This window comes from Triticum aestivum, chromosome 2D, assembly GCF_018294505.1.
Source record: "Triticum aestivum cultivar Chinese Spring chromosome 2D, IWGSC CS RefSeq v2.1, whole genome shotgun sequence".
Taxonomy (NCBI): Eukaryota; Viridiplantae; Streptophyta; class Magnoliopsida; order Poales; family Poaceae; genus Triticum; species Triticum aestivum.
In genome coordinates this window covers 149,255,750-149,273,910 of record NC_057799.1, presented here as the reverse complement: position 1 = coordinate 149,273,910, position 18,161 = coordinate 149,255,750, and the positions used below count along the sequence as shown (strand labels likewise).

Genomic DNA, 18,161 nt, shown 5'->3' with positions numbered 1-18,161 from the left:
AAAAAAATCCTGCTTCTTTTTTATTTTTCTTTCTAGAGTAGTTAGCTGTAGCACTAAAAAGAAAACCCTAAAAGATTTCCTTGTTCTTCTTTTGCTTGTTGGGAGCTTTCCCGTGTAAATAGTTTTTCTCGTTTTTGCTTTTCCCTTTTATTTGCTTGTTCAAGAAAACCAAAAACTTCAAAAATATTTCAGTGTGTTTCTCTGATTTTCTTTTCTTTTTATTGAGTCTTACCAAGGAGAAGACCACGATGAAAATGTTGAGTGACTCTCATATGCATAATTGTTGATCTAACAAAGAGCCCATATTTACATTGTCTTCTCCTGTTGAATAAAATATTTGCAGATTCCAGCTTAGTCCATGGCACTCTTGCACTATTATTATTTTCACATCGTTCGATCGTGCAAGTGAAAGGTAATAATGACGATATTCGATGAACTGGTCGTGGCAGAGAGAAATAGGTATGAACTCGACTTGTTCTGTTTTTGTAAATATGTTTAACCTAGTATCCATGATTCAGGCCATTATGATTGAACATGTTTGCAATGACAATTAGAGATTATAGTTTCCCATGCCATGCATAAGTAGTTAGGAGTGGATAATGATTTATCTTGGATGTCAACATTGCATTAAAATGATTGTGATGTAGTATGATGATATGGTATCCTCCTCTAAATGTTCGAGTGGCTTGACTTGGCACATGTTCATGCATGTAGTTGAATCAAAACCAACATAGCCTCCATGATATTTATGTTCATGGTGTTCATATCCTACTCATGCTAGTGTCCAATGTTACTTATGTGTAATGCATGTTCATGATCATTGTTGCTCTCTAGCTGGCCGCTTCTCAACCTATTTGCTAGCCTTCGCCTGTACTAAGTGGGAATTCTTCTTGTGCATCAAAAACCTTAAACCCAAGTTATTCCAGATGAGTCCACCACACCTACCTATATGCGGTATTACCTTGCCGTCCTAAGTAAATATGCATGTGCCATCTCTAAAAACTTCAAATAAATATCCTCTTTGTGTGCCTGGATCGTTCATGGAACGACAGGAGGTAGTCGGTATCTTCCATGCTAAGCGGGTTATTCTCAGGATGAGTGTTTATGCACTCACCATCGCACGAGAAAAGGGCAGTAATAGGGATGCCCAGTCCCAAACTGCAAAAAGAATTGATCTTTCAAATAATCAAATAAAAACTCCAAACGGAGTCAAAACCTTTACTTTATCGCTTGGGAACCGCCACTAGCGTGCTTAGCATGGTAGATATTAATAACTGATGGTCGTGAAGTACACAAGAAGGGTGCATGTCTCAAAATATCATTTACCTCTGTTTTAAAATTTTGAGCTCTGACACCGCTGCAAATCACTACTTTCCTCTGCGAAGGGACTATCTATTTACTTTTATGTTGTGTCATCGCCTCCTAAAATAAACACCAGAACCTGAGAGCACTGCTGTCATGCTGATGCATTGTGTGTAGCTAATGTTGGGTGCATCATGGCTGGATCTTTTCTACCATGAATTACAATGTTTAGTCGCTGCTTGAACTTTGGAGGTGCTCTGCATTTATGTTTTGCGGTCTCAGAAAGGGCTAGCAAGATACCACTATTGTCATATTATATCATGGTTGTGTTTGATAATGTGCGGCTATTTGAGATATCTTATTATTACTCGCTAGCTTATTATGTCATTGATATGAGTTAATATAATTTTTAAGAGTTATTGTTGGCATGGTTAGTTATAATGTAGGCTAAAAACCTGGGTGCTATATAAGCTTATTCATGCAAACAAGAGCAAAAGAGTTCGTAAAAGTTTTTCTTTTTCACTTTCAGTTTATCAATTGAATTTCTTGAGGACAAGCAAAGGTTTAAGCTTGGGGGAGTTGATACGTCTCCAACGTATCTACTTTTCCTAACGCTTTTCCTCTTGTTTTGGACTCTGATTTGCATGATTTTAATGAAACTAACCCCGGACTGACGCTGTTTTCAGCAAAACTACCATGGTGTTGTTTTTGTGCAGAAATAAAAGTTCTCGGAATGGAACGAAACTTTGCGAGGATTTTTTATGCAATATATCAGAATTTCTGGAGACAAGAACCACCAGAGGGGGGCACCTGGGTGGGCACAACCCACTAGGGCGGCCCCCCATCCAGGCGCGCTCAGGTGGGTTGTCCCCACCTGGTGGCCCCGCAGATCCTGAAACTGATGCTATAAAATCACATATTTCCAGAAAAAAAATCAGGAAGAAAGAATTATCACGTTCCACGAGACGGAGCCACCGCCGTCTCCTGTACTTCATCGGGAGGCCAGATCTGGAGTCCGTTTGGGGCTCCGGAGAGGGGGATCTTCGATCTTCGTCATCACCAACCCTTCTCCATCGCCAATTCCATGATGCTCCCCACCGGGAGTGAGTAATTTCTTCGTAGGCTCACTGGTCGGTGAGGAGTTGGATGAGATTCATCATGTAATCTAGTTAGTTTTGTTAGGGCCTGATCCCTAGTATCCACTATGTTCTGAGATTGATGTTCCTATGACTTTGCCATGCTTAATGCTTGTCACTTTGTGTCCGGATGCCATGATTTCAGATCTGAACCGTTTATGTTATCACCATTATATCCATGTTCTAGATCCGATCTTGCAAGTTATAGTCACCTACTACGTGTTATGATCCGGCAACCCCGGAGTGACAATAGTCGGGACCGCTCTCGGTGATGACTCTAGTTTGAGGAGTTCATGTATTCACCGTGTGTTAATGCTTTGTTCTGGTTCTCTATTAAAAGGCGGCTTTAATATCCCTTAATTTCCAATTGGACTCCGCTGCCACGGGAGGGTAGGACAAAAGATGTTATGCAAGTTCTTTCCATAAGCACGTATGACTATTTACGGAATACATGCCTACATTATATTTATGAACTGGGGCTAGTGCCGTATCGCTCTAAGTTATGATTGTCACATGATGAATATCATCCAACAAATTACCGATCCAATGCCCACGAATTTCTCTTATATTGTTTCTACTAAGTTACCACTTCTATCGTTACTTTTGCACTTGCTAAAAAATTACTGCTATCACTGTTACCGTTACTATTGCTGCTAACACTACTATCAAATCTATCATATCCTGTGCTACTGATCACTTTGCTGCAGATAATTAATCTCCAGGTGTGGTTGAATTGACAACTCAGCTGCTAATACTTGCAAATATTATTTGGCTCCCCTTGTGTCGAATATATAAATTTGGGTTGAATACTCTACCCTCGAAAACTGTTGTGATCCCCTATACTTGTGGGTTATCAGAGGGCGGCAAAGCTCGTCGGAGTTAAGCGTTCCGGCGCCAATCCAACGAACCAGCGGCGCCGTCGGGCTCAGGAGATCAACACGAACACGCCTGAGGAGGTGGGCGGAGGCGGTGAGCACCGAAGCAGGAGGTCGACCATGGTTGATCTGCGGCCAACACTGGCAAAGATCAGCGGCAGGAGGCATTCCCGGCCTTGCCGCACTAGCGAGGAGATTGATTTGTGGCCAGAGAAGTAGGTGGTGATGATTGAAACTGTTGGGAAACGTTGCATGGAAAACAAAAAAATTCTATGCACACGCAAGATCTATCCATGGAGATGCATAGCAACGAGAGGGGAGAGTGTGTCTACGTATCCTCGTAGACCATAAGTGGAAGCGTTTCACAACGCGGTTGATGTAGTCGAACTTTCTTCGCGCTCCAACCGCTCTAGTACCGAACGCATGGCACCTCTGCGTTCTGCACACGTTCAGCTCGGTGACGTCCTCCGCCTTCTTGATCCAGCAAGACGGCGAGGTAGTAGATGAGTTTTGGCAGCACGACGGCGTGGTGACGATGATGGTGATGTGATCTCCGCAGTGCTTCGCCTAAGCACTACGAATATATGATCGAGGGAGTAAACGATGGACGGGGGCGCCGCACATAGCTAAGACAATGTTGTGTCCTTTTATGGCGCCCCTCCCCATGTATATATAGGTGGGAGGGGAGAGGGGGGCTGCCAGGGCAGCCAGGGCGCGCCCCTAGGGGCTGGCAGTTGGCCCTAGGGCTCCTGTCCTCCTGCGCCCCCCATTTCCTTGTATGGACAAGGGGGAAAGGAAAAGGGGGGAGGGAAGGAACTGGGAGTCCAACTCCACACTTTCCTTTCCTCCTCCCCTTAGGCCGCACCAGCCCCTTGTGGGCTGGTGTGTTCCTTCACCTGACCCATAAGGCCCATATTTTTTCCTCACTCCATATTTTTTGATAATTCATACGCGTCCTACTATTTTCCAGGAAATGGCCTAGGTTGCTGGCCTGGTTACCCCTCTGTTCAACTGTTGCCTCGTGAAACATCTTGTATAGTCTTTCTGATAGCTCCGGATCAACTACAAATGGATGGTTCATCTGACAGAACAGCATCCACCGGAATGGCTGATCGAACATTCTGTTAACTGCTTAAAGAGTAGCTGCTTTGACTTCTACTTACGGTTAACCGCAACTTTCGAGCAACATATTAAGTCTAGCAAAACTGCAGCTTGACCATATAGTGTGCAACTTCTGTGTCAGACATATAGTAGTAGACTATAGTAAATTTTTCTTCAGGGTTGTAATGATGGAGATTATGCGGTTGATATTTGTCTGTAATGGTACTAGTACTGTGCCTACGTCCTCCCTGTCTCTCACAGGGTTACGATGGGAATCGTACTATTACAAACTATACCGTCGACGGATCTCAGCAGGTGCAGTAGCGGAAGAAGAAAACGAGTGCAGAATTCGACGAGGAGCCACATGTACGAGAAATGCTGGGGTCTGCTTCTAAGCGAATTTTTCCATCTTCAAGTTTCAATATTTCGTTACTAATTTGCCGGTGTGATGATTATAGGAGGATGTATGAATCTGAAAAATTTCACGCAGCAGCACGTGTGTTGCAGTAATGTAAAAGACAAGATATGTGTGTTTGGCACCTTTTCTTTTCTTTTCTTTATATAACAAATATATATGGAAAACGCTTGGCTTTTATCGGCGGATCGCACGCGAGCATTCGCCGGCGCGTGTCCTAACCAAGCTATCCTTTTCTTTCTTTGTTTCGGTCAACATGGTCGCTGCTTACTGACCACTACGATAAGTTTTCGCAGCAAGGTCTCTGTTGCAAAAACTGCAACAAGACCTATGTTGCAGAAAATTAAATTTGCAACGAGACCTCTCTTACAAAAAAACTAAATTGCAACAAGACATCTGTTGCCAAAAAAAACTAAAACAAGGCCTTCGTTGCAAAAAGAAAATATCTTGCAAAAATTTCTGCAACATGAACCGTGTTGAGAAATTTCCCGCAACACGGCCTGTTTTCCAATGATAAAAAGTGACGCTCGGTCGCTCAATCCATTAAAGCCGACGACTCGCGAAACGGTGAATCTTTTAAAAATATCCGCCGGCCGCGTAGCAGCACCCAACATATATTGGCTCAAATTTTGTATGTTCATACTACATACAACAATATGTACCCCGACATTCTTCTTCGAAATGTTTACAAACATACACATGTGTGTTTTGATCATCTGAAATTAGCCGGCTTCAGCCGTGTCAGTTCGCACGCACTATTTGGTTTGGGGCTTGGGAGCTAAAAAAGGCAGCCTTTTGTTTCCGGTGGTGCCAACTAAAGGAAGCTTTAGCTCTAGCATTGTCCCACTTCAAAAAAAAGAAAATCTGCCATGTACTAATCTCAAGGCAGTTCAAAAATGATGTGCAACAATTCAAAAAAAATAAAATCTGGCATGTACTAATCTCAGGTTGTTACAAAATAATCACCACTTGTTCCTATCACTAGGGTAATGCAACTCTCTCGAAGAAAAACAACAATGATGTACAACTAAACAGGTAAGCAAAGCCCAATGAACTAACTGAAACTCAGATATCTTCATTACTCTCCCCGAAAGAAACGCACAGGTCTCGGTGTCATATGCAAACACAAACTGTTTCTGTTTTGCTATTAACTACCAAAAAAACTCAGTGTGTAGAGTAGAATTACAAGGATTCTTAGATCATGCATCAGCAGGTCATGACAGTAGGGGGATTGTCCCCAAACCTAATCAACCAAGGAAAGAGCTTCAATGTATAAAAACTTCCTTTTTTCTATATGATCTATCTAAGAGGAAACCACAGAAGCGTTTCAGTAATCAGTATAGTGTACTCAAGTTTGCTGCGTCTTTAGTATACTCATCTAATCAACAATCTATGTCTGGAGTGTATATGTATCGAATGGGAATCGACAACATTTGAATGAGGAACGCCGTTCCAATCCACTTATACTTGCGCCACTGGCTGGTCAGGTCAGACCTCCTTGCAGAAACAGTCGACATCTGGAAGAGCGGCAACGATCTCGTCCCTGCAAAAGAGCTCACATGGTTCAGATCTACTACTACTAGACTATCCAACAGGGGAAAGGCAACAAAAATGATATCGGAATGGGAAATAACAATGGCCATTGCTACTCAAAATAATACAGAATGTCAAATACTACGCAACATCTGAAGTGCTCCGATTTCAGCATAATTTGGTTTGTCGCAACCATGATAAGGTCAGCCATTCTAGGTAGCATAACAGCTCGATTAAGCATCCTAAAAGTCGATAGATGGTAGCTGAAAATGCTGACATAAATAGGAAAACTCACATATCTTGTTGTCCTGCGCCTCCATCCGGCACACCTGGCAGTTCATCCGGAACACCTGGCACTTGTCCTGCCACTCCATTCCCACCAGGGTTCCTGTATTTGCAACACTTCCAGACTTGAGCATTCAAAGTTTGCAATTGCAAAAAAAGTCCCTTGTTCCTGAACTTGTAATATTTAAAATATATTGGGTAAGGTAAAAAAAGAAGGAAAACTCACATATCTTGTTCTGCTCCGTCTCCATCCAGCACATCTAGCACGTCATCTGGCACTGCAACCGGGGCATTTGGCACATGTCCTAGCCCTCCACCCGGGCCATTCAGCCCATGATTCCCAGCAGGGTTCCTGTATTTGCAACACTTCCAGACTTGAGCAGAGTTCACAAATGCAAAAACAAGTCCCTTATTCCTGAACTTGTAATGTTTAAAATACATTGAGGAAGGTAAAAAAGAAGGAAAACTCACATATCTTGTTGTGCTGCGTTTCCATCTGGCGCACCTGGTTCTTGTCCTAGCACTCCACCCAGGGCATTTGGCACATGTCATGGCCCTCCATCCAGGCCATTCGGCCCATGATTCTCAGCAAGGTTCCTGTATTTGCATCATTTCCAGACTTGAGCATTCAGAGTTCACAAATGCAAAAAAACAAGGTCCCTTATTTCTGAACTTGTAACATTTAAAAATATATTGAGTAAGGTACGGCCTAACTAAATCAGTGCTCCAAAAATAAACTAATTCCATGAATTGAATTAATGAACGACAGGGACACTTTATAAGTACCCAAAAATACAAAATAAACGAAACCAACATAACCTAAATGAAACATAAAATCAAACCAACAGCTTACAGAGAGAATAAAGGCTAGTGATGTTTACAGAATATGGTATAGGCCACCTAAATACACAACAAAAATTCAAATCAGTAGCCTAATGTGTAGCCATGTCACTAGGAAGCAAATGACAACAACGAAGCTTGGAAATCAAATTCTGGGACTGACATCCTAACTGGACAATGATGCTGGAAAAGGAGACTAGTCCACAAAGTCAAACAAAAGAGAAGTCGATAACAATCAGCAACTGACTAGTCTGAGAAATGCCAAAAATAAAGAAATTCATAAGAGCTTAGAAAAATGTCATGCAACATTTCCACCATAGCTAACAGTAAAGATTCTGTATGTGCGAATAGCACACATGAGATACTGTTTTAACAGAAATTATAGATCTACGTTTACACTGTATGATAGGATAACGTAAAAGGAAGCAAAATAAAGCAACCATGTATTAAATCGTTACCACAGATAATAGGGGATATAGCGGTCCACATGAAGTCTTGCTCCGGAGATGAAGTGAGGGACCTCAGGATTCCAGTTTGATAAAAGCAGCCTCACTGTCCCAGGGAGCATGAATCTCACAAAACCATATGACCTTCCATGCGGAATAGTCACGGACATGACAGGCCCGAAATGGCTGGAACAAACATCATAAATAATATTAACATAATGACATAGCACATGGGATCTTTATTTAAAGGGCCTGAACGCTTAAGTTACAAGACGATACCTGAAATACGAACGAACCTTTGATTCAGTGCATATTTCTCTACTTTGAGCAGAGAAGGTGATATAAATACGAGTTTCACTATTGAAATCCATCACATTTGGATTGTAGGCTGGTGGGGCAACCTCCAACAGGATTACATACCATTGAATGCTGTTTTGAAACATCAATGGTTATAAATCAGAACGTCTAGAAAAAGAAAAGAGACGTGTCTCAATTTTTTTCAAAAAGGTAAAGAGATGTGTCTCATTGCTAATTTAAAGTGAAAAAACAGATAACTAAAAGAGAGATATTAGAAATGAGACCACAGAAAAAACTTGTCATGAATCAAATAAATCGTATGAAGACGGCAGAGCAAACTCAGCAGGTGATCAGGATTCCAATTCCATCCGTCTTGCAGAAGCTTTATGTGGCAATTCCGTGGCAAATCCACTACTGGAACAGGGCGACCACCCATCATATGCAGAAGTACCCTAATTTGCATCTCTATCCTCCCAAATGAGTCAAGTCCATGAGAGAACCAACAGTCTGAACCATACTTGCAAGATCCATCAATCATGTAGAAGCGGCAAGGCTGGTCAGACCTCCAAACCATTTTCTGTTTCCTGTGCCACAGAGAACATCAAGGAAAATTAAAAAATAATAAATTGGTGTCATAAAATAATTAATATCACGGAAACCATTTTCTGTTTCCTGTGCCATAGTAAGAAACAATGGCATGAATTCACCAGAATTTCACGTTGCCCATTTTGCACTTCAAAAAACTGAAGAACAAAAATCCAACCAGAGGCCACTAGAACGTACTCCATATATTATACCATATAAACTGGCATCAAACAGAAAAGATAGGGTAAAGTAACAGCCAAGAACCTCCAGAATTCCATCAAAATCAGTACTGATGCACGCTAATCCACATTTGCCCCGCAAGAACTCATCAAGCTATGAAAACCTAGAATCATGCTTCTGTGCCCCTAAAGCGTTAATGTACACACAGGCGGGAGCAGAAAGAAGGAAAGTAACATATTCACGACCACGAACTATTCTAGTCCCCAAATCGCCTCCAGAAGGTAACCAAAATTGGTACGTTGTATTTGATATACTCCACAAGTTAACCCCGCAACAAATCATCAAGCCAAGAAAACGTGGGATTGTGCTTTTTGTGCCCCTAATTCTAATGTCCAAAACTCTTGTAACTCTGGTCGGGAAGCAGAGCAGCACGGGCGGGAGGACCAAGAACCATTCTAACCAAGAAACCTTATGCAAAATTCCACTAAACTCGGCACTGCTGTACCATATACTCCAAAAATTATCTTCGCAACAAATCATCAAGCCAAGAGAACTTGGGATCGTGCTTTTGTGCTCCTAAATCCTACTGCATATCCGAAACTCTTGTAACTTCGGCCGGGAAGCAGAGCAGCACGGGCGGGAGGACCAAGAACCATTCTAACCAAGAAACCATACCATATTCCCACGAAATTCGGTACTGTCGTACGAAATGCAACACCAATTAACTCTGCAAGAACTCGTGAATCCAAGAAAGTTGGAAAGATTCATCTGCACTCCTGAATTTTAACGTCCAAAGGTCTTCTTACTCCGGGAAGAAGAGCAGCGCAGGAGGGGAGGGGATGATCAAGAACAAAACACCATGCCCAGAACTCAACCAAATTCGGTAATGTTGTACAAGATACGCGCTCCGCAGATAAACCCCGCAAGAAATCATGCGTCAAGATCGTAATGTACAAACCTGGTCTTTCTCCGCTCCAGGAAGGGTTCAGCACACCGAGGAAGGGTTCAGCAGACCGAGGAAGGGGACGAGGCGGGGGCTGTATATGATGCCTGCGCAAGCTTCTCCGCTCCGGGAAGGGTGAAAAAGAGGGCGAGGAAGAAGACGCTGAGGCGGAGGCTGTATATATGACGCCCGCGCAAGCTTTCGCCGTTGAAAGGAGACGGTAGGCAACCTCGAGTTCGCAGCATTGGGCCTGGGCCTGGGCCTGTCCGGTACGCCCAAGGCATGACTTAAGAAGCCCCGACCAGCATTGGGCCTGGTGCTGGAAAGGCCTCCGCTTGGCCCACTAGTCCTGGCGCGCCGCTGACTCCGGTGCGGTGGGAGCCGCCGGAGAGAGAGGGGCGAGGGGAGGCGTCAGCCCAGCCGCCGCAGTTCCACATTCCCCGTCGTGGTGGTCGGCATCGACGCCGCCGACCGTGAATTTCACGGAGGGGGCGGCGACCAATCTCGCCATGGAGCGTCGCTGCAGAGATGCCCGGTGTCGAGCGGAGCGACAGAGCTGGGTTGAGGACAGAGCAGCGGCTTTGCGGATACTCGGCCTGGATCGAAGCGACGGAGGTCGGTGGAGAAGAGAGAAGCGGCGGTGGGTGCGCCATTGCGGTGGCTGGCGCGCCTCTGCAGGAGTCTCGTGGTGGGTCGTGTGAGGAAGAATCGCATGCCTTCAGTCAAGTAAGCAGTGGGCAAGTCCAATCAATAAAGAAAAACCATTGGAACTTAATCCCCGGCCATTTTAAGGGCATCTGCGTCGCAAATGTCTCCGGTATATATGTCCAGACATAATGCCTAAAGAAGTCATATAATGCTAATCAGAAAGTATTCGTTTGGTTGTGGTGATGTCGAAGGCAGGTGACGGGTGTTGGTGTCAAGCTTAGAGACGTTCTGCTGCCTTTTTTGTTTTGTCATGTTGGTCTTTACATGACTTGTACTTTAATCTTTATGATGTGAATGAGAAACATATTCCCATGCAAAAAAAAGTATCCGGTTAAGAGGAGAAAAAATTGATGGGGATCGTCAGTGGCGGAGACAGGACCCAGGCCGGGGGGGCTTGGGCCCGGGCCGTCAGGAAAATTTTCTTCCTTGACTGAAGCATGTTGTGCACTGTTTGACACTGGAGCAAGCCTGAGGCCTGCGGCTTGGCCCAAACGTGGCTCCGCCCTTGGGGATCATGCATGTGGTGGGATATTTGCATGTGCGATTGGCGGAGAGAAGAGGGGGCCATACATGCGATTGGTCGAGTGCATGTCCGGACTCCGGCAAAGCCCCCACGTTTGTCTCTAGGATACCCGAATTCATACATTCAAACTGCTAAGTGGATATATACAGGTCCCTATTGGATGGCAAAAGTGATCCGGACACCACACTCCAGGCATATAGTGGAGGTTTGAGGGTTGGAGATGCCCGAAGTCCAAAAAAGTGATTGCGGTGTGTTAAAAAATGCCCCTTCTAGCTAGAAATATTAGCCTTAATTATGCATGCCTAAGAAATCTCGATCAACGCAATCTGAGAGGGAGGATATTCCGTCTGCAACAGTTGTCAACTGCCACCATGACTTGTCGCCGTCGGCCACCCTCAGGCCATGGTATCGCTTCCCATGCCACCATCCGTGACCTCTCCGGGAGTTCGCCGGCTCGAAACCTCTGCGTGAGGCTGCACTACTGCCACTACCTCTCTTCTCCAGACCCGCACTGTGCATCCTTCGGGCAGAGACACATCTTCTGGCCTCCAATACGCCATCGCTCGGCCACCCCGAACTCAACATCGACAACCAAGCTCGACCACGAGCTCATCCACAGCTGCAGCACCCTTGACATCATGGTATAACGAGCATAGCGGCGGCGAGCTCTCAAGCCACACCTGGGATAGCCAGCATGGATCTCACTCTCCCGTCGTCAGCACGTGCCCTGTCTCCTGTCTACCTTTCACCCCGATGACGTGCCCAACTTGTCTTAGCTTTAGTTTGTCGATGACAGATAGACCATGCAGTATTTTTGCTTATTTTTCCTTATATTTTTTGGTTTTATGCGTCAATTTCTATTCGGTAGGTCAAATTGATAGATGAGCATGCTTGTTCAAGAGTTCTTTGAGGACTCATAGTCAAAGCAATAGAAAGAGGAAGATGATGATGGTTTTCAAATGGCCATGGTGATGATAATGGAGGAACTAAAATGCCAGAGCATGTTCTCAGCTGGGGCATAGATACATTTGTCGCAATAGGATAGATGGCCATGCCAAGAAATGGAGGGATTATTTTGTCGACAATGCGGTGTAACCCGATAACCTACTCATGCAATTTTTCATAGTTCACGGGAGCTCTTTATGTTGAATTTGTGTCAGATATTGTGTACAAGTAGGGTTACATTTAGAGTTGGTATTGTACTAGTGTTGGACAAATGTAGCATGGTATTGCATGCAAAATTGTGGTGTAATCATCAAAGAAGGAAGATGAACTAATCTCGCAGAGAAAAATGCTAATAGTCAAATACATCATCAATCTACCACAAACACAAGTTGTACACCGTAACCCTAGTTATGAAGAACTATATATACTACAATGCTGAAAAATGAATCACGATACAAAAACATGCATTAGAAGCATGCAATTGAGGCAGTTTTGTCCCTGCGTAGTAAAACCGCATGTAATATCCCAATGGAGGCGGTTAAAATATGAAACCGCCTTTAGTAGAAGGTTCAAGTGGTTACTTTTCTGAACGGCTTCTAGGTTGTCCACATTGCAGGAGGTTTAAAACCCCTAGCACTGCCGCCACCATGTTCACCTCCCCGAGCGTGTAGGATCCTGAGTGGGACTTCATGGTGGACTGTCATCAGAGACTAAACTTGCCATCAAAAAAAATCTGAGAACAGAATTGCTTCATGCTACACGTGTGTCTCTTATTAGGGTCCTAAAAAAATTCTCATAAAACTGATTTTATGGTATGACCATAAAATCTAGGAGAAGTAGTCTGAGAGCTACTTTGGTCAGTTACCCTAAACTTCTTACCCTAAGTCTATTTTTATTTTATATTAAATTAAACCAAAATAGATAATGCCCTAGGACCCCCCCAGTCAGTGAGACATGTGACGGTCATCGGCGAGTGGTGGCTTGATATGTCTCTGTCGTATCTATAATTTTTTATTGTTCCATGCCAATATTATACAACTTTCATATACTTTTGGCAACTTTTTATACTATTTTTGGGACTAACATATTGATCCAGTGCCCAGTGCCAGTTCCTGTTTGTAGCATGTTTTATGTTTCGCAGAAACCCCATATCAAACGGAGTCCAAATAGGATAAAAACGGACCGAGAATATTTTTGGAATATTTGTGATCTCTGGGAAGAAGAATCAACGCGAGACGGTGCCCTAGGGGGCCATGAGGCAGGGGGGCGCGCCCCTGACCCTCGTGGGCACCCCGTAAGGCGGTTGCTGCTCTTCTTTTGCCGCAAGAAAGCTAATTTTCAAAAAACAAAATCGTTGCGAAGGTTTCAATCCAATCGGAGTTACGGATCTCTGGTTATAAAAGAAACGGTGAAAGGGCAGAATCCAGAGCGCAGAAACAAAGAGAGACAGAGAGACATATCCAATCTCGGAGGGGCTCTCGCCCCTCCCATGCCATGGAGGCCATGGATCAGAGGGGAAACCCTTCTCCCATCTAGGGAGAAGGTCAAGGAAGAAGAAGAAGGAGGGGGGCTCTCTCCCCCTCTCTCCCGGTGGCGCCGGAACACTGCCGGGGCCATCATCGTCACCGCGATCTACACCAACACCTCCATCATTTTCACCAACATCTCCATCACCTTCCCCCATCTATCTACAGCGGTCCACTCTCCCGCAACCCGCTGTACCCTCTACTTGAACATGGTTCTTTATGCTTCATATTATTACCAATGATGTGTTGCCATCCTATGATGTATGAGTAGATTTTCGTTGTCCTATCGGTAATTGGTGAATTGCTATGATTGGTTTAATTTGCTTGTGGTTATGTTGCTGTCCTTTGGTGCCCATCATATGAGCGCGCGTGTGGATCACACCATAGGGTTAGTTGAATGTTGATAGGACTATGTATTGGAGGGCAAGAGTGACAGAAGCTTCAACCTAGCATAGAAATTGATGCATACAGGATTGAAGGGGGACCAATATATCTTAATGATATGGTTAGGTTTTACCTTAATGAACGTTAGTAGTTGAGGATGCTTGCTAATAGTTCCAATCATAAGTGCATAGAATTCCAAGTCAGTGATGACATGCTAGTAGTGGCCTCTCCCACAAAAAACTTGCTATCGATCTAGTAAAGTAGTCAATTGCTTAGGGACAATTTCGCAACTCCTACCACCACTTTTCCACACTCGCTATACTAACTTTATTGTGTCTTTATCTAAACAGCCCCTACTTTTTATTTTACGCGCTCTTTATCTTCTTGCAAACCTACCCAACAACACCTACAAAGTACTTCTAGTTTCATACTTGTTTTAGGTAAAGCAAACGTTAAGCGTGCGTAGAGTTGTATCGGTGGTCGATAGAACTTGAGGGAATATTTGTTCTACCTTTAGATCCTCGTTGGGTTCGACACACTTACGTATCAAAATATTTATCTTATTATCTCTTTCAGATCTCACTATTGCAAGTGGCCGTGAAGGGATTGACAACCCCTTTATCGCGTTGGTTGCAAGGTTCTTATATGTTTGTGTAGGTACGAGGCGACTTGTGTGTAGTCTCCTACTAGATTGATACCTTGGTTCTCAAAAACTGAGGGAAATACTTATGCTACTTTGCTGCATCACCCTTTCCTCTTCAAGGGAAAAACCAACGCAAGCTCAAGAGGTAGCAAGAAGGATTTCTGGTGCCGTTGCCGGGGAGATCTACGCCAAGTCGAGACATACCAAGTACCCATCACAACTCTTATCCCTTGCATTACATTATTTTCCATTTTCCTCTCGTTTTCCTCTCCCCCACTTCACCCTTGCCGTTTTATTCGCCCTCTTTTTCCGTTCGCCTCTTTTCACTTGCTTCTTGTGTGCTTGTGTGTTGGATCGTTTGTCACGATGGCTCAAGACAATACTAAATTGTGTGATTTTTTCCAATACCAACAACAATGATTTTCTTAGCACTCCGATTGCTCCTCTTACCGATGCTGAATCTTGTGAAATTAATGCTGCTTTGTTGAATCTTGTCATGAAAGATCAATTCTCTAGTCTTCCTAGGGAAGATGCCACTACACATCTAAACAACGTTGTTGATTTGTGTGATATGCAAAAGAAGAAAGATGTGGATAATGATATTGTTAAATTGAAGCTATTTCCGTTTTCGCTTAGAGATCGTGCTAAAACTTGGTTTTCGTCTTTGCCTAAAAATAGTATTGATTCTTGGAATAAGTGCAAAGATGCGTTTATCTCTAAGTATTTTCCTCCCGCTATGATCATCTCTCTTAGAAACGATATTATGAATTTTAAGCAACTTGATCATGAACATGTTGCACAATCTTGGGAGAGGATGAAATTAATGATACGTAATTGCCCTACACATGGATTGAATTTATGGATGATTATACAAAAAAATTATGCCGGATTGAATTTTGCTTCTAGAAATCTTTTAGATTCAGCCGCGGGAAGCACTTTTATGGAAATCACTTTAGGAGAAGCTAGTAAACTCCTAGATAATATTATGGTTAATTATTCTCAATGGCACACCGAAAGATCCACTAGTAAAAAGGTTCATGCGATAGAAGAGATTAATGTTTTTAGTGGAAAGATGGATGAACTTATGAAGTTGTTTGCTAATAAGAGTGCTCCTATTGATCCTAATGATATGCCTTTGTCTACTTTGATTGAGAATAATAATGAATCTATGGATGTTAATTTTGTTGGTAGGAACAATTTTGGTAACAACGCTTATAGAGGAAACTTTAATCCTATGCCGTATCCTAGTAATTCCTCTAATAATTATGGTAATTCCTACAACAACTCTTATGGAAATTTTAATAATATGCCCTCTGATTTTGAGACTAGTGTTGAAGAATTTATGATTTCTCAAAAGAATTTCAATGCTTTGCTTGAAGAAAAATTGCCTAAGATTGATGAGTTGGCTAGGAACGTGTCTAGAATTTCCCTTGATGTTGATTCTTTGAAATTTAGATCTATTCCTACTAAGCATGATATCAATGAGTCTCTCAAAGCTATGAGAATTTCCATTGATGAGTGCAAAGAAAGAACCGCTAGGATGCGTGCTAAGAAAGATTGCTTTGTAAAAGCGTGTTCTTCTAGTTTTCAGGATAATAGGGATGAAGATCTAAAAGTGATTGATGTGTCTCCTATCAAATCTTTGTTTTTCAATATGAATCTTGATAATGATGGGACTGGAGATGAGTCAACTTTAGTTAAAAGGCGTCCCAATGATTCGGAGTTTTTAGATCTTGATGCAAAAATTGGTAAAAGTGGGATTGAAGAGATCAAAACTTCACATAGCAATGAACCCACTATTTTGGATTTCAAGGAATTTAATTATGATAATTGTTCTTTAATAGATTGTATTTCCTTGTTGCAATCCATGTTAAATTCTCCTCATGCTTATAGTCAAAATAAAGCTTTTACCAAACATATGGTTGATGCTCTAATGCAATCTTATGAAGAAAATCTTGAATTGGAAGTTTCTATCCCTAGAAAACTTTATAATGAGTGGGAACCCACTATTAAAATTAAAACCAAAGATCATGAATGCTATGCTTTATGTGATTTGGGTGCTAGTGTTTCCACGATTCCAAAAACTTTGTGTGATGTGTTAGGTTTCCGTGAATTTGATGATTGTTCTTTAAACTTGCACCTTGCGGATTCCACCATTAAGAAACCTATGGGAAGAATTAATGATGTTATTATTGTTTCAAATAGGAATTATGTGCCCGTACATTTCATTGTTCTTGATATAGATTGCAACCCTACATGTCCTATTATTCTTGGTAGACCTTTCCTTAGAACGATCGGCGCAATTATTGATATGAAAGAAGGAAATATTAGATTCCAATTTCCGTTAAGGAAAGTCATGGAACACTTTCCTAGAAATAAAATAAAATTACCTTATGAATCTATTATGAGAGCCACTTATGGATTGCATACCAAAGATGACAATACCTAGATATATTCTTGCCTTTATGCCTAGCTAGGGGCGTTAAACGATAGCGCTTGTTGGGAGGCAACCCAATTTTATTTTGTTCCTTGTTTTTTGGTTATTTTTAGTAATAAATTCATCTAGCCTCTGTTTATATGTGTTTTCATGTTTTAATTAGTGTTTGTGCCAAGTAGAACCTTTGGGAAGACTTGGGTGAAGTCTTTTTGATCTTGCTGTAAAAAACAGAAACTTTAGCGCTCACGAGATTAGCTGCCATTTTTTACTGGAGAATGATTTTAGGTTGATTCTTTTTGAATATGATTAATAGATAAATTCCTCACGTCCAGCAGTTTATTTCAGAATTTTTGGAGTTCCATAAGTATACGTTTGATACAGATTACTACAGACTGTTCTGTTTTTGATAGATTCTGTTTTTCGTGTGTTGTTTGCTTATTTTGATGAATCTATGGCTAGTATCGGAGGGTATGAACCATAGAGAAGTTGGAATACAGTAGGTTTAACACCAATATAAATAAAGAATGAGTTCATTACAGTACCTTGAAGTGGTGGTTTGTTTTCATTCGCTAACGGAGGTCATGAGATTTTTCTGTTAAGTTTTGTGTTGTGAAGTTTCAAGTTTTGCGTAAAGATTTGATGGATTATGGAATAAGGAGTGGCAAGAGCCTAAGCTTGGGGATGCCCAAGGAACCCCAAGGTAAAATTCAAGGACAACCAAAATCCTAAGCTTTGGGATGCCCCGGAAGGCATCCCCTCTTTCGTCTTCGTCTATCGGTAACTTTACTTGAGGCTATATTTTTATTCACCACATGATATGCGTTTTGCTTGGAGCGTCTTGTATGATTTGAGTCTTTGATTTTTAGTTTACCACAATCATCCTTGATGTAAACACCTTTTGGGAGAGACACACATGAATTGGAATTTATTAGAATACTCTATGTGCTTCACTTATATCTTTTGAGCTAGATAATTTTGCTCTAGTGCTTCACTTATATCTTTTAGAGCACGGTGGTGGTTTTATTTTATAGAAATTATTGATCTCTCATGCTTCACT

General features: G+C 42.3%; 1 long non-coding RNA gene across 3 annotated transcripts; it reads right to left on the bottom strand.

Moving 5' to 3' along the window:
• Positions 1 to 5,901: 5,901 nt before the first annotated feature.
• LOC123049091 (uncharacterized) lies at positions 5,902 to 10,713 on the bottom strand. 3 transcript variants are annotated; one of them, XR_006423445.1, is made up of 8 exons: positions 9,954 to 10,710; positions 8,515 to 8,814; positions 8,213 to 8,362; positions 7,946 to 8,119; positions 7,119 to 7,244; positions 6,874 to 6,999; positions 6,658 to 6,750; positions 5,902 to 6,372 (listed from the first exon to the last, which is right to left on the bottom strand). It is a non-coding gene; the product is annotated as an uncharacterized lncRNA (long non-coding RNA). The 3 variants fall into 3 exon arrangements; XR_006423444.1 differs by having other exon boundaries at positions 8,230 to 8,814; positions 9,954 to 10,713; XR_006423443.1 differs by having other exon boundaries at positions 5,903 to 6,372; positions 8,213 to 8,814; positions 9,954 to 10,705.
• Positions 10,714 to 18,161: the final 7,448 nt, after the last annotated feature.